The following is a 14,243-nucleotide window of genomic DNA, read 5'->3' as shown; positions in this document are numbered from 1 at the left end:
CGACTGGAAAATACCCTGGAAGACTCACAGACACGCCTGGGCTCTCGGGGGGACTCGGCTCACCAGGGCGGCCCTGATGTGGAGACCATCGTGAGCTTGAGGAAATTAAGTGTGTATCAAATCTCACGTCTCTGTTTGGGCCCCGCTTTGCCTGGCAACCACGAAACAAGCCCCTCTCTCCCCTCCCTGGCGGTGCTCCAGACACGCCGTGCACGCAGGAGAGGCAACGTGCCGCGCACGTTTCCCAGCTGGCGATTAACAGCGTGTCGCAGTCACGTGAGCGTGCTGGGTTTTGCGGCTCCCGTGCGGGCTCTCGGGAAGAGGAGGTGTGAGTTGAACTGGGCACGACAGGAAAAAACTCTCTGCACTTTCTTCATATGCTAACTAATGAATGGGGCACCTGGCCCACAGTGAGGATGACGAGCTGTAAAACTTTCATTAAGCCTGGCAGTTCCTGCTCACCTATACACACACACACACACACACACACACACTGAGCAGTTTGTTTGGGCTGGGCAGTGCCTAGAACAGCGGGTACCATCTGCTCCGACGTCATCCAGAGCATGTGCCGTCCCTGTCCGGTCCTGGAACACTCCGGTGGCGCTGTGTCGGCTGACCGCATGTTTCCTGTGGTAATAATCCAGGCTCCTTCCTCAGGCCCCGGGCGCTGAAACCAGGAGAGGAAACGCTGAGCGCCTGCCACAGATTTTGCGGAGAGCCCGTTCCCGTGGTGAGGCAGGACGAGAGCCAGGAAGCGAGCGTCACGCCAAGAGACGGCGAGGAAGCCACGTCCACGGTGATGCGTCTCTGATGCACACTTACAGGTAGAGCACTAACAAATGAGTGCTCTTCGGGGCAGAGTGTGATGAGGAACACAGCCGGTAAGGTAGGCACAAGGGGAATGCGATCATGGTGTTATGGGATGGAAAAAAAACCGTGCACGGCATAATGGCAGTGGTGTAACTCTGGTGTGACGTCTTTAGCCGTATCCCCCGGTCCAAAGGAGCATGATGAAACGTTACGAGCCCGCGCTGGCCAGGATGACTCCCTCATGTACCCAGAATGTGAGCGAGCACGGAGCATCCAGTGCGCCTGGCAACGCTCTGGCCTCATGTGCGGGACCACCCAGAGACTGCAGCGCAACCCGAGACCTCCGGGCCAGCCAGAACAACCTGGCACCCGGCAGCAACAGGCAGCAGTCGGCAGGGAAGTCGCTGCAATAATCTGGGCCACACATCTTCTGCTTGGAACATGCTTAACTGTGAAGCTAAACTTAGCCCAGGCCCCTGTAGGACCTTTTTAAAAATGTTGCTATAGCAGCATTTGAACCTTTTCAAATATATTGCTGCCTCGTTTCTTCATAGTGATATTTACATTTGGGCTTTGAGAAAAAGTCCCGCTAAAAGGGAATAAAAACACTTAAAAATGACACCGCCTGTTCATTTAGGCTTCATTTACTACCACTCAGTACATGAGCTAACTCTTCTATGTGCACTGAGCAACTCGTTTAAAAATGATTTCATGATGTCATGATGACAAACACCAGCAGGATATGTGTAAAAGATAAAACAATGATGTGTTTTTTTGCACCCTTGCAACACCAGACTGATATGAATAGCAGCTAAACGTCTTACTGTGATCTCACAGTGCGAAGGAACAATGAGATTCCTATAGAGTAACACAAGAATGGGGGGGGGGGGGGTGGTTGGCTCAGTAGGTCAATTCTAAAAGGAGCAATCCCATTCAGGAGTGATCAAAATAAATGCTATTGTCAGGAGCCAGGAGAAATTCCATATTGACAGCTGTGAAGCACCTGTGTGTCTGTTTCTCCCGCTCCCACAAATTTAGCCTACTGAGCTCCGCAAAGTTGTGTTGTGCAAACGTGTCCGCAGAGTAGACAGCTTGTTCCCCATGGACGCTATGAGCAGTAAAATCCAGAGCTGACCTGACTTCTTCTGCATTGAAACATGCTATTGTTCTGCTGCGGACCTTGAAAGTGTGCGATGTCGACATGCGAGCCTGATCTTTGCTACGGCTGATGCAAGTCTCCAGAACGTTCTCTTCCCATCTTTTACAGACAGTTAGGGAGTTGAGTGGAAGGTGAAGCAGCAGCTCCCATACACATGTGGGAGAATGAAGAACGTGAAGTCAACAGCAAGGAGACGGAGGAGGCAACACGTCTCCTGTGGGGTGGGGGGGGGGGGGTGGGGGGGCAGGAGGAGTTCGGTGTCGGGGCAGTCGGAGGACGGGACGCCATCCTACAGTCTCATTAAATCCTTGCAGCCCAGAAAGACCGACTGGTGGAAATCAGCCTCGTTAAATGTTCACTTCCGCTTTTCTCAGATGAACTTTGGATTCCCACACATGTCCCATAATGCTTTGTGCATGGAGCAGCTACATGACTGTCAAAAGATGTTTTCGTTTTTTCTTTTTTTCGTCAACTGATGATTTGTACCCTGTGTAAATTCAATTGTGGTTGTTCTTGTATTCGAAGTTATTTGTGACTCGAGTTAAAGACGACATCCATCACTTTTTATTTTGCTCCCTCTTTTTTTCAGGGGATCAGAATGTGATTAGCATTCCCAGATCCCGTATCCCTGGCACAGAGCGCATTCCATCTAATCCGCAGTGATGATTATATACGCAGCTGACAGCTCTCTTCCAGCCCAGAGCCTCGTTACGCTCCATGGACTAATTAGCTTAATAAAAGAAGGCCTGTGTTATATGGAGGCGTCCTCACTGTCTCCAGTGTGTCTGAACGCTGCTTTGAGGGAGCAGTTCTTGGTGGACATGATGGTGGAGGCTCTGTGGTGGTTTCTCCTTTATGCTGGCACCCTGCACCGCAGCGGGGAGATGTTATTGATGGAATAGCGCCAGAGCAGTTTCTGATGGGGCTGTAACCCTAACCCTAACCCTAACCCTATTTACCTGGTCATGAGAGAGGTTGTAGCTGGGACCTCTGCTATGTAAGCTAGGGCGTGTGTCTCTTTGAAGACATCCCAGTCATCTGAGGAATTCCACTATTGATAAACTTCACTTAAAGCATTGCTATTAACAATGCTTTTGTTTTTAACACAAATTACGAGGTCTAAAAGGCTTCTATCTAGGGTAGCAGCTACACAGATCTATGTGTTATTATTAGGTCAGTGCATGACTTTCCATTGGGGTTCATAGAGGTGAGTTCACCTGGAACCCTACTGTACCCAACTTCCTGTTCACATGACTACTGAACATCCATGCTGTCACAGGGTGTGATGTGGAGTTACAACAGGCTGCAATCCAGGCCTCAGAGGGAAAATGAATTAGTTCGAAAAACTATGTTCCAGGAATGGAGAACTAAAATGTGTGCTATGTGACCCTACCATCAGAGGAGAGCACACTGCCTGAATCACGTAGAAGGTTCTGGACGCTCCACCCACATACAGTAGCAGAAACCCCTGACTATTACACACTGACTATTATTACTGTTATGCTTAGGTTAGCAACCAAGACCAGCATGATGTTAGAAAAAAACATGCCTCCCCCATGTTTCGTCCACAACCCCCTTTTACTGTAACAACTCTCTTCTGGTCAACTGACCCCTGTCCTGACCACAGAGCAAATGCTTTTCAGAGGACAAAATGTCTGACTTATGTTTCACCCAGGCTGGATAGTGTTTCGCCGCTCTGTGTTCTGACACCATGTGGGAATGCCGGAGATCCACAGATCGGTCCAGGGCCTGGCCCGGTTCTAGCCCGGTAGTGGATCTCTCCTCCGGCCTCCGGCGTCCACACCGCAGACGACATGCGTGTGGTTTGGCTTGAACTGTCCCCGGCTGCCAGGAGAAGCTCCAAGCCAAATATTTTCCCCTCGGCAGGTCGGCAGTGGGAGCCTGTGGGAAAGAGCTGGAGTTTACAGCAGTGCGGAATGCACAGCCTGCTTTTCTCCTCGCTGGCCACGTTTATTATCCTAACCTCAACATGCAACAATACCGTCTCTCTCTCTTTCTTTCTCTTTCCTTCCCTCTCTCTGTCTCTGTTCTCCCCAGGTTACAACTTAACATTCAACCCTCCACCTTCCCAACACACACACACACACACACACACACACACACACACACACACACACACACACACAGGGCCAAAACCTACACACAGGGCCAAAACCTACAGGAGGAGAAATGGAGAGGCTTGGGCAATTTTTCTTTCCCCATCAGCAAAACATTGTCTTGTGAGTGCAGGTGGGCATCAGGAGACTCTCCAAGGTAGATACTGGCCCCAAGGTGCTGGTCTGGGGTCAGTGTATTCCCAGTAATCAGAACCATATTCTGTTACATGAACAGACGGAAAACTGGACGGAGAGCCACGGACTCATGGAGCCGCTCGGCCGGAGAAGCCACTGATAGACCAAATCGTTGTGGGTGTTTCTCACGCAATTCCCCATATCACTTATTCCCTCCTTCCTCCAGTTCTTAATCTTCCTGACAGATAAACTGGAGACAAATGTATTTTTAAATGTTATTTTTATTTCCACTGTTCAAAAAGACATAATCCAATTCACCGCAATCTGTCAGGCAAATATCACGTGGAATAATCCAAATAAGTCTCAATGTTTCCCCAGCCCTAGCTGAATTTGTATGCAACCACATCCACTAATAGACATAATTACAAATGCCTATTATAAGTTTTTCCCTTTTTCTGGGACTAAGACTGACAGATATTTAAGTTCTCTGGGTTTTACTTCTGGTTTTCTATAGACACTTCTTTTCTGCAACGTTGTATGACACCACGATGCTGTACCTTTATACAGCCTGTTCTTTGTTGCCAGTGAAAGGTTTTTAATTTCATTCACAAGATAACTGACACATCTAGGGGGATCACGTTGTTCTTAGCGCTGTTCCTACCTTCGGGGTTACATTCCAATCGAGGCACTTTGATCGGACTGCCACGATTGTGTGTAGCAAGTAGTAAAGATTTTCAGCTGTCACGTTTCTGTCACCACCGCAGCTTCTTTCCAGCCAACAACATATTTTATGTGGTCCGAGTCGTTCTCAAGTCTATCAGATAACATGCCTCGACACCTCAGTCTTCCTAAACTTGCGTTAGGAACAAAATGAAAGCTGACAGATCAGGGTGGATTTATGATACTGAAAGCTATGTTTTATCCAGACTTTTATTTGCAGTTTTATCACAGCACTTGCACGCAGGCTCAATAGTTACTTTCTGACTCCGTTTTGCGAGGTGGAGATTTGGTAAAACGGTAAATGCCTTTGGGTGTTTTCAATACTTGCTCATTCCCATAGAATTTTCTGTCATTTAGGGGCCGTCCTAAACTATCCTTAAAATCAAATTACCATTACATGAGCAGGTGTCCTCCACGCAAGTCCTCACTGGCCACAGGTCTGCCAACTCCAGTAAACACTCCAGGACAGTACAGCTTGAACAGCTGGTATAAATCAACGAACGAGCAAAATCAACTTCAAAAGGGGCTGATCATCACCATTTACCAGTTACTCACTGAAGGTATAAATAAATGCTCTCCTGCAACTATGTTATAATGATGTCAGCTGTTTCTAGGTTCAACATAACACATTTCTGAATATATGCTTGATTTTGTTTACAGGTGTAAGGTTGGATTTTGTCAGCATTAACATCTTGCGCAGAAAGGTGCTAAACTAACCTGATGCTGCTTCACACCGAAGACAATTCCACCATGACACAGTTCTGTTTCACAGGGTCTACCTCCACCATTTGTGTTTTTGCAGCGAGAACAGTGTGTATGCTGATTTTTGAGAACTGGACCATGAGCTTGACAAAAAGAGCCAAACTGTCAATGCCAGAAACGGGCCTTGTACAATTCGCATCACACACTGTCCAATCACGCACCATTGTGAGTCTGTTCAAACACTCTGTTGGCTACCATGTCACAGGTGGCCCTGTGGTTATGCTCGTCTTTCTTTTATCGCTATTTAGACGCAACAGAGGGAAAACACTAATAGTCTCTGATCTCCAGTTCCGCCTCTTTAAACGGAGCGCATTAGGCCAGGAAGTGGAACGGAGCGAATTATTACGCGTCTAATTACGTGTCTCTACCTGACGAGAAAGAGAGTATGGTAAGGAGAGAGAGAGAGAGAGAGAATGAGAGAGAAAGAAAGGAAGAAAGGGAGCATGTGTATTCAAAATCCACGGATGTTGAGTCAACAAAAAAAGGCAGAAGCGATTCCAACTCCTTCACCACTGCATCAGAACTCAATGGAACTGTTTGCTCTGTCTGCTTTGAAAAGAGGGGGGGGCATCTTAATGTTAGAAGTCACAGTAATAACACTCTGTGAAGCAGGGACAAACCTAAAGAGGACGCATGAATGGCAGGAGAATGAGCAGGAGAGGTCTAATGAAAGCTCTGGTCTGAAACAGCGCCTAGTACACCACACAGCCAGCTCTGAGTTTACTAACAGAAGACAGGCTAAACATTCCTAATTACCCATTTTACTGGGTGCAGCCTTGTAGTGTTTTTGTTTTCCAGAAGGCTCTGTTGTTGCGGTAACAAACAGCTGACCAATCAGCTATTCCTGATTAAAGCTTTAAACCTGCAACTCAGTCTGTGCTACCCTGAATGAAGATGAATGTGCTTTTTGTAGATCACCTGTTTAGTCTACGTAATTACAACTCTTGGATGTTACTGTTGAAATAATTTGCTTTATGGAGTGATTATTTCGTTTACTTACGTTTTTCTAAATGTCCTTTGGAATATACATCTTAGGCCCTCTTTATGGAACAGCCATCTATGAATATCTGCTTCTAGGTAAACATCGGTCTGTAGAGGTCAACACTCAACTCATCCTTCACCATTTCAACCCATCTGTGTTTAAGGAACTGAGGTCCTTGTTTCTGGCACACACAACATCTGACACGTTTTTGCATTTATACGTGGAAAGGAACTGCTAAGGAGTCGAGAACTGGAGATGAAGAAACACAGCGTCACTTCTGGCATCTCCAAGATCAATAATCCTCAACCCAGAAAGTCCCTAACCTCTCCAACCTAGAAACGCACTCTGAAACCAAGCACAACCTTTGTTTCTTTTTTTGCTTATTTAATCCTATTTTCAGGTCTGCTGCTACCTAGAGGACTGTAACACACAGCTTCCCTTTTAAACACAAACAGGTTCAAATACACCAGCAGGATGTCCAGAGCACTTATTTGTTCAGCCTGTATCTCTAGATAAATTATCCTCGAATAGGATGTATATTAGTTAGTGTCTGTGTGTTTCATGGACATGTTCGAATGTGTCTGTGTGTGTGTGTGTGTGTGTGTGTGTGTGTGTGTGTGTGTGTGTGTGTGTGTGTGTCTTTTATGACTCCACAGTGTGGTTATGTGTGCAAAGAAGATTAAAGGAAGGCAGCGTAATGGCATTTAAAGCCCTCGTCTATGTTAGAATGTGTGCCTAACTATGTGTTGGTGGTCCAAAGTTTGGCATATAAGGAGACCCACATGGACTCTTGATCTGATCATGGTTGTCTGAGACACCTTCCTGCCCTGCACATACAATCATGTGGTCTGCTTGACTTCACTGACTGCAGCAACCATGATGTGTTTTCATATCTTAGCAGTCCACCCTTACCGCCTTGTCTTCTCAGAATGCATCAAGGCAGAATAAGTTGTTTACACAGCAAACAACAGCGTTTGAATTCAGCCCTAACCATCCCGAATGTCACGAATAGTAGTAAAGACAAACAGTCAAACTTGTCACTGTGTTTGTTCTATAGTAACAGCACCTGTAAGTCTCGGAGAACATCAGCTAATTTCCCGTCAAACTCAAAATTCACAGGAACAGCATGGCTTTTCCAAGATAGAACTCCAATAAATTACTGGACATAGGAGAGTTATGTTTATTAGCACTTAGAACAGGCTGTTGAAACTCATATATGAAGGTTAAACAAAAACCAGGTATCACAATTTCGAAACAGACAATATGTTGAGTTTCTGTTTTGATCTCCTCTATTGTGATGAGAAGTCACACTTCATTCTCACTTTCCTGTCCATCATTTGACCAATAGCCTAGTGATCTGCTACGGCTTTGTGCCATCGCCAAACAAACTGTCAAGATAATGAGCTTGACCTTGACAAGGCTGATATGGTATGAATGGTCAAGCCACAGAGGAGCCACAATAGCTTAAACGCCATCTAACCCCAGCAGCCTGCATTCCTCCAGACGTTTCCGAAGAGTTCTTTCGTTCATGTGCACTCTATGTGTGCATAAGCGTTGCCTCTTACAAAAACACTCCTGACATGAACGGCAAGACACAATCCAGCACATAGCAGACTGTTGGTTTTTTTTCATTCCTATGAAAAACCATCTTGCGAACACACGCACACAGGGATCTCTGCTCAGCGGCCCTCTAATGCATGCTGAGAAGAACCGTTTCAACCCTGACCCTATAACACCTCTCACCACATGCTGAAGAGCACACCGGGCAACTGCTGGTTTGGCGTGAGCCTAAAACTATCATTTGAGGGAGAAACGGTATTTACAGTTGATGACGGCTGCGAAGCAGACAGCAGGACTGCAGTCTCAGACTTCATTAAGAGCTGTGTGGTGCGCGGTGGGTTGAGTGGCGTTGATATGGACGCCCAACCCGGTGCCCGGTGGAGGGGGGGCGGCACTGAGCCCGTGCCCTCCATCATATGCTTAAACACTTCCTGCGCCCCTTGCAGATGCCAGGACCTAAGCACAAGACCTTCTGAAGCACAGAAGCTCCATCTGGTTTTGGGGTATGCAGTGGCCTGAACTCACTGAACATCTGAGGCACTTATTTCAGACAGGCACATTTATAATAAATCATCCTTAGGTGTTGTATTAGTTACAAAGCTGTTAAACTTGAAGTGTGAGACATTTCCTTTTGGAGAATTAAGCCATGACTCCAGCAGCTAAAACATGTTAGGTGGTGAAAACGATGGCACCTGGCGTGTAGGGACCTGTGGGTACTCCCCACAGTGCAACAGAGCCGGATAAACAATACACCAAGTTAGTGGTGTCTGATTGCAGGTTGGAACCGCAGGTTACCACAGGTTTGGCAACCATAACCGACATGTAAAACAAAATCACCAGACTAACTAGTAGCACGCTACAAGAATACTGGAGTTTTGGTGTTTCGCCAGTTGCTAATGACTACAGAATGTATACTGCATTATATTTATGCTCATGGCAAGTATGTATTTATTTATTCAAGTGTCTCTTTGTAGAGTTGTCCACAGTGAACGTTACAGAGGAGTACCATTGCATTACCACCCCCTTTTCACACAGACAACCACACACACACACCTGGACTGCTGATGCATATGTAAATGTGTGTGTGTGTGTGTGTGTGTGTATGGCACAGGCAACCCAAACAAGCACCCTGCACAGAACGGTTCCTGCTGCGTTTCCTGCTCGGCCTGTCTGAGGGCTGTGTTGTGATTATGAGGCCTTTGCAAATATGTACCCACAGCACGAGTGACTCACTGAGCAAACACTTACCAGCACACTCGTCTTTCTCTCCTTTGAGTGGTTCCCATCAAACGATCTGAAGGAATGCAACAGCGATTGGGAAATATTTCTACAGAGTTCAAGCTTGCCTAAGTACCACTCCTGAGCTTTTTTTTCATTTTCCCCATCAATTGTACTTCTAGATCAAAACCAAAACAAATCCCTGGTTACTAGGCAGCAGGTTAGGTTTCTAGGAACCTGATGTTGTCACAGTGCATCTTGGCACATTTGATTGAGATTTTATAGTTTTACCTCCAGTCAAGTCTCATAATTGTTTTACAATGTTGTGGTTGGATACAATTACATGACGTACATGAAAATATGTAATAGAAAAATAAAAACATCTTATGATGTCATTAACTGATACCAAATGCAATTCATGTGTGGCATAATACAGGTTAGGAGATACTGTACATAACGTACAGCCTGGAGGATATTGGCCTACTTAAGTATTAATGGTACACACACAGGTCAGACCAATATCAGGAACATGGGCTTAGGAAGATATACTTTCTGCATAACCAAACATTTAGGTAAGTGGTATTAATCTCAATGCTGGATACCCCAATGCTCCGCTCAGATTCCATATTTTTCAGAATAGAAACATCCAAATTTAGATGGGCAAGAGTCTGAAAAACATTTTTTGGAAAGAAAAACACAATTGCAAATTTCCAATAGAATTTCTTCTGATTTTCATGCACACCCTGATTAATAAAGTGATTTTGCTCATAAACTCGAGGACTGCAAGCAAAAAGCAAAATGAATATTTTCATAACAGACAATCATTCGTTTTTTACTTCTAGCTAGTTTTGTGCATATGTAATGCAAACACTAAGCCATTCTATAGCTTGTGATCCATCTTCCTGGGAGGGTGGGGGTACAGGTGTAGCACTGGAGCTTTTGTTTGGAACACAAAGGGCTCGTTTTCTGCACACATGACTTCTATCCACAGAGCCCCTTCCCGTGTCACCCAACACCCATGACATGTTTGCCCTACTGTAATCTTTCTTCTTAAAACAGCTATATTCTTGCACAACTTGCCATCAATCAAATGTGGTAACCATGGAGCATCAGTGAATCAGGTCAGAGATCACCAAGCTGTGGCAGAAAAACAGATCTTACAAGCACGCGTCCGCGCGGTTTCCATTGCATTCTCAAGAGCACTGAAAGAGAACGATCAGATAATATAACAAGTAACCCCCCCAGCGCAGCACACACACACACACACGCACGCACACACACAGAACACAGAAAGTAGGATGCAAATTTTGGTTCTCAGTTTCAGAGCTCTAACGAGAGATCAAACATTAGTAACATGCTGAGGATATTACCTCACTCGCTGCCGTAGATGCTGAGATGGCCGCACAATACATGGGAGGAGTGCCAGCGCCTCGCTAGTAACCGGCTATTGTTTGAACTTCGAGAAAAAGGCTGTGAATATACAGTTGGCCTGTGAATGAGCAAAGGAAGACATTTACATCACATTTAGCCATTTGGCAGACACTCTTATCCAGAGGGACTCGCAAAGATGTGCAAACAGCTCCACCGAATGCACCGAGAACCAAACGATTGAAGGACATGTCAGTGTGAGCGCGCAGTTAGAGCACCGACCTCTTCCAACGACCTGTGGTAGTCCGTGTGGTGCTCTATGATTATACCAGGTTTTCTCCAATGGACACCACCCTCTGGACCCGCCGTCCTCTCCCTGCCTTGGACAGAGGGGTGTTGACCTTTTGCCCCCTGTACCTGGCGTGGGCTTGCGTGAGTCTGCATGTGCCACAGAGGGCCCGTGTGACGCTGCTAGCGCCTGTCTGAGTGCGCCTGGGCCTGCACGGGCAACAAAAGAACAAAGAGTAAAGCAAAATAGAGATATGCAAAAATAAGTTTGATATGATTTTCAGTGCGATAAGATAAACTTTATTATTATCCCACCAAAAGAATTTGCATGTTTACAGCAGCAGGAAGAACTATATATATACACATACACATACATATAAATAGTCTGGAAGTCCCACAGGATCTTAGCCCAGGCATCCCCGCACACACTGGGGGTGTACGCCACACCGACCTTGATGCTTCCAGCCCTTACTTGGTGCAGATGTTTCTGGAATACAATGCCAGCCACTTCATTACAGCATTCCACATACATTCTGCTAGCATTTTGTATTCCGCTGTGATTTGCTGAATTGTCTCAGGGGCGTCTCCTCACAGCCTGGATCTCCTCACAGCCTGGATCTCCTCACAGCCTGCATCTCCTCACAGCCTGCATCTCCTCACAGCCTGCATCTCCTCACAGCCTGCATCTCCTCACAGCCTGCATCTCCTCACAGCCTGCATCTCCTCACAGCCTGCATCTCCTCACAGCCTGCATCTCCTCACAGCCTGGAGGTCCTGCCTGGTGTGGTAGATCCCAGCCTCTATTGTTCTTGTATTCAGAGCTTCTTCCTGTGCTGTCATGATTAGCACCTCTGTGCTGTCATTTCCAGCCAGTGGTGGGATTTCTCCATATCAGCCACTCACATTAGCCAGTGGTAAATACTGTGCTGGTTTATCCTTCCATAATGGTTCCTGCTCCTCTCCATCCTCACTGGGGTTTCTGCTGTTTGAGGTGTTCACTAAGCACTGCATCACTCTGAGCCATCTTCCTGGTGTAGTCCAGGATCTTGGTTGATTCATCCTGGATAGTGGCTCCGATGCTCACCACATCTTGACCCCCGTCCTTCTGCATAGTGTGCAATCTCATTGTGCTGGATTTGGGATGAAACCCTGCATGCATTATCAGAACAGCAGTGGGGACAGGGCGTCTACTTGGTAAATCCCACACTTGATTGCGACGCATGCTATTGGCCTGAAGTTGGTCTATGTCGCCGTCATCCCCAGCTCCACTGAGTTCTAGACGAAGGCTCTTAACATGTCGTGTTATATATGTTATACAACATTCCAGGATCCATGTGTGGGGCACTGAATCGTAGCCTTTCCTGTAGTCAGTCCAGACAGTGCACTTCAGTGTTTTGAGTGACTATCAGTAACTGGTGTTTGGTTCCTCTGGTGTTCTTGCCAATTCATTTCTGGGGCCTGGCGAGATATTCCATGTTGTGCAGAGGCAGGTTATTGGATAGTAGTTGGATGAAACTGCGGTTTTCTGGGTAGTCAAACATGACATTGCGTGTCTAGTCTCACTATTGCTCACTTAGCAGCAGTATGCATACATGCATCATCTCAACAATTAGTATTTCTGAAGGAGTCTGGACTTGTTTGTGTCCAAAAGAGTCAGAAGGAAAACACACCCAAAAAGGCAAAGTGAATTTGCCTTAAAATATATTTGTATCTACAACTTTGGAATAGAGTCAAAAACAAAACAAAACAATAAAAATGTCACACGTATATTATAAGTGGTGATAATATACGATAGTATAATCACTATTATACTAATGATTTATTGACTCAAACTGATGGGGTGATTAATCTGTTTTTGAATCAACAGTGATGTCACCTATTTGTTTATCTTTGACAGAGGAGACTAATGATTACTACTTTTCTGTTATATGCTATTGCTTAATAACACATTCCTTAGACATTCTGGCCAACAGATGATCAGATAATTCTGGAAATGATGACCTAAAAGCCGACTCCCATGACAGAGATGAAGCACAACTTGTGACTTATTAGCAACAAACCACTGAATTTAAATGATAACACTAGAGACTACATGGACTGAACCTGGATGCTTGCTCCAACGCCCCTTTCTGCTTGTGCAGGCTGCCCGCGGTTATTCCACACAAACTTTATCGATCTCTTTGAACCAAACCCCCAAACAAACCAAAGACGTGTGTGCAGCTGAGGCCTAAAATGACCAGTGTTTATTTCCAGATCAAAACACCGGGGACGCAGCACGGCGACACGCGCTGTGTTCAGGCACCTCCGCTACTGCCCGGGGTCCCGCGGTCCTCACAGAGGTCACCAAAACACCGCTGAGCTCCACGGCTCCCTTAACAATCGATTATCAACAGGAAACATCTTTCGCGGAACAGGAAGTGCTACTCTCTAATTGGCCCGACGTGATTCAGCGAGGTCCTTTTTTTCCCCCGCAGCCAATAGGAACGGGCTTATTTTGGGAACAACTATATAAGCAGCTGGCACTTGTTCTGAGCAGGCAGAATGCTATGGAGGCCCCGTACCGAGCACTGGGCTCCTGCAGACAACTACCAATATGAACATCATGTGTACTTACAAGTTCAAAGAGGCTTTCAAAAACAGCAGTTTATGTTAAAGTGACCATTTAACAACAATGAAGACTTTAAACCACTTTAAACGATTTAAGCTAAACCAAGTAAATAACTCCCTAACAAAGGCTAATTTAATATTCACTTGTTATTGCAACATACAGAAATCTGAAAACCAAGAGATTATTCTCACTGGCTCTTAACAACAGTCAGAAAGGTCGTGGAGATAAATGCAGACGTATCGTTTTGCTACCGGCATAATATTTGCCCATTTGCACTGCTTTGCTGATCAAAACAAACTGCCTAACTTTGATGTGCTAGCATGCCTGGTGGCACCGTAAATGTTGAAGTACAGCATGTGGCAAAAACGCACTGGCGGACTGAAAAAGGACTTCCATCAAAGGCACCGTAGAAGCTGCAGGCGTCACTGTGAGATATGTATACACAAGAGCTTTCAGCAAACGGGCCGTTATGATTACAGCGTAGCCCAAAGAGCCCAGAAATCACGTCATTAGAGG

At 45.9% G+C, this 14,243-nt stretch overlaps 1 long non-coding RNA gene across 6 annotated transcripts in view; it reads right to left on the bottom strand.

Moving 5' to 3' along the window:
* Positions 1-14,243, bottom strand: part of LOC143493304 (uncharacterized) — a 40,620-nt gene that overhangs the window by 19,465 nt on the left and 6,912 nt on the right. For 2 of the 6 annotated variants that reach the window (XR_013125386.1, XR_013125384.1), the window contains exons 4-7: positions 11,494-11,606; positions 11,114-11,329; positions 10,834-10,952; positions 9,154-10,665 (exon numbers count right to left, since the gene is read on the bottom strand). This is a non-coding gene — a long non-coding RNA (uncharacterized LOC143493304). Of the gene's footprint in view, positions 1-2,533; positions 3,872-9,153; positions 10,666-10,833; positions 10,953-11,113; positions 11,330-11,493; positions 11,607-14,243 lie in introns of those variants that run through there. The other 4 variants (XR_013125388.1, XR_013125389.1, XR_013125387.1 and 1 more) reach the window with 3 other exon arrangements.

Source organism: Brachyhypopomus gauderio, unplaced genomic scaffold, assembly GCF_052324685.1.
Source record: "Brachyhypopomus gauderio isolate BG-103 unplaced genomic scaffold, BGAUD_0.2 sc84, whole genome shotgun sequence".
Taxonomy (NCBI): domain Eukaryota; kingdom Metazoa; phylum Chordata; class Actinopteri; order Gymnotiformes; family Hypopomidae; genus Brachyhypopomus; species Brachyhypopomus gauderio.
The sequence above is the reverse complement of the archived record's forward strand: the minus strand, read 5'-3'. Positions and strand labels throughout refer to the sequence as shown.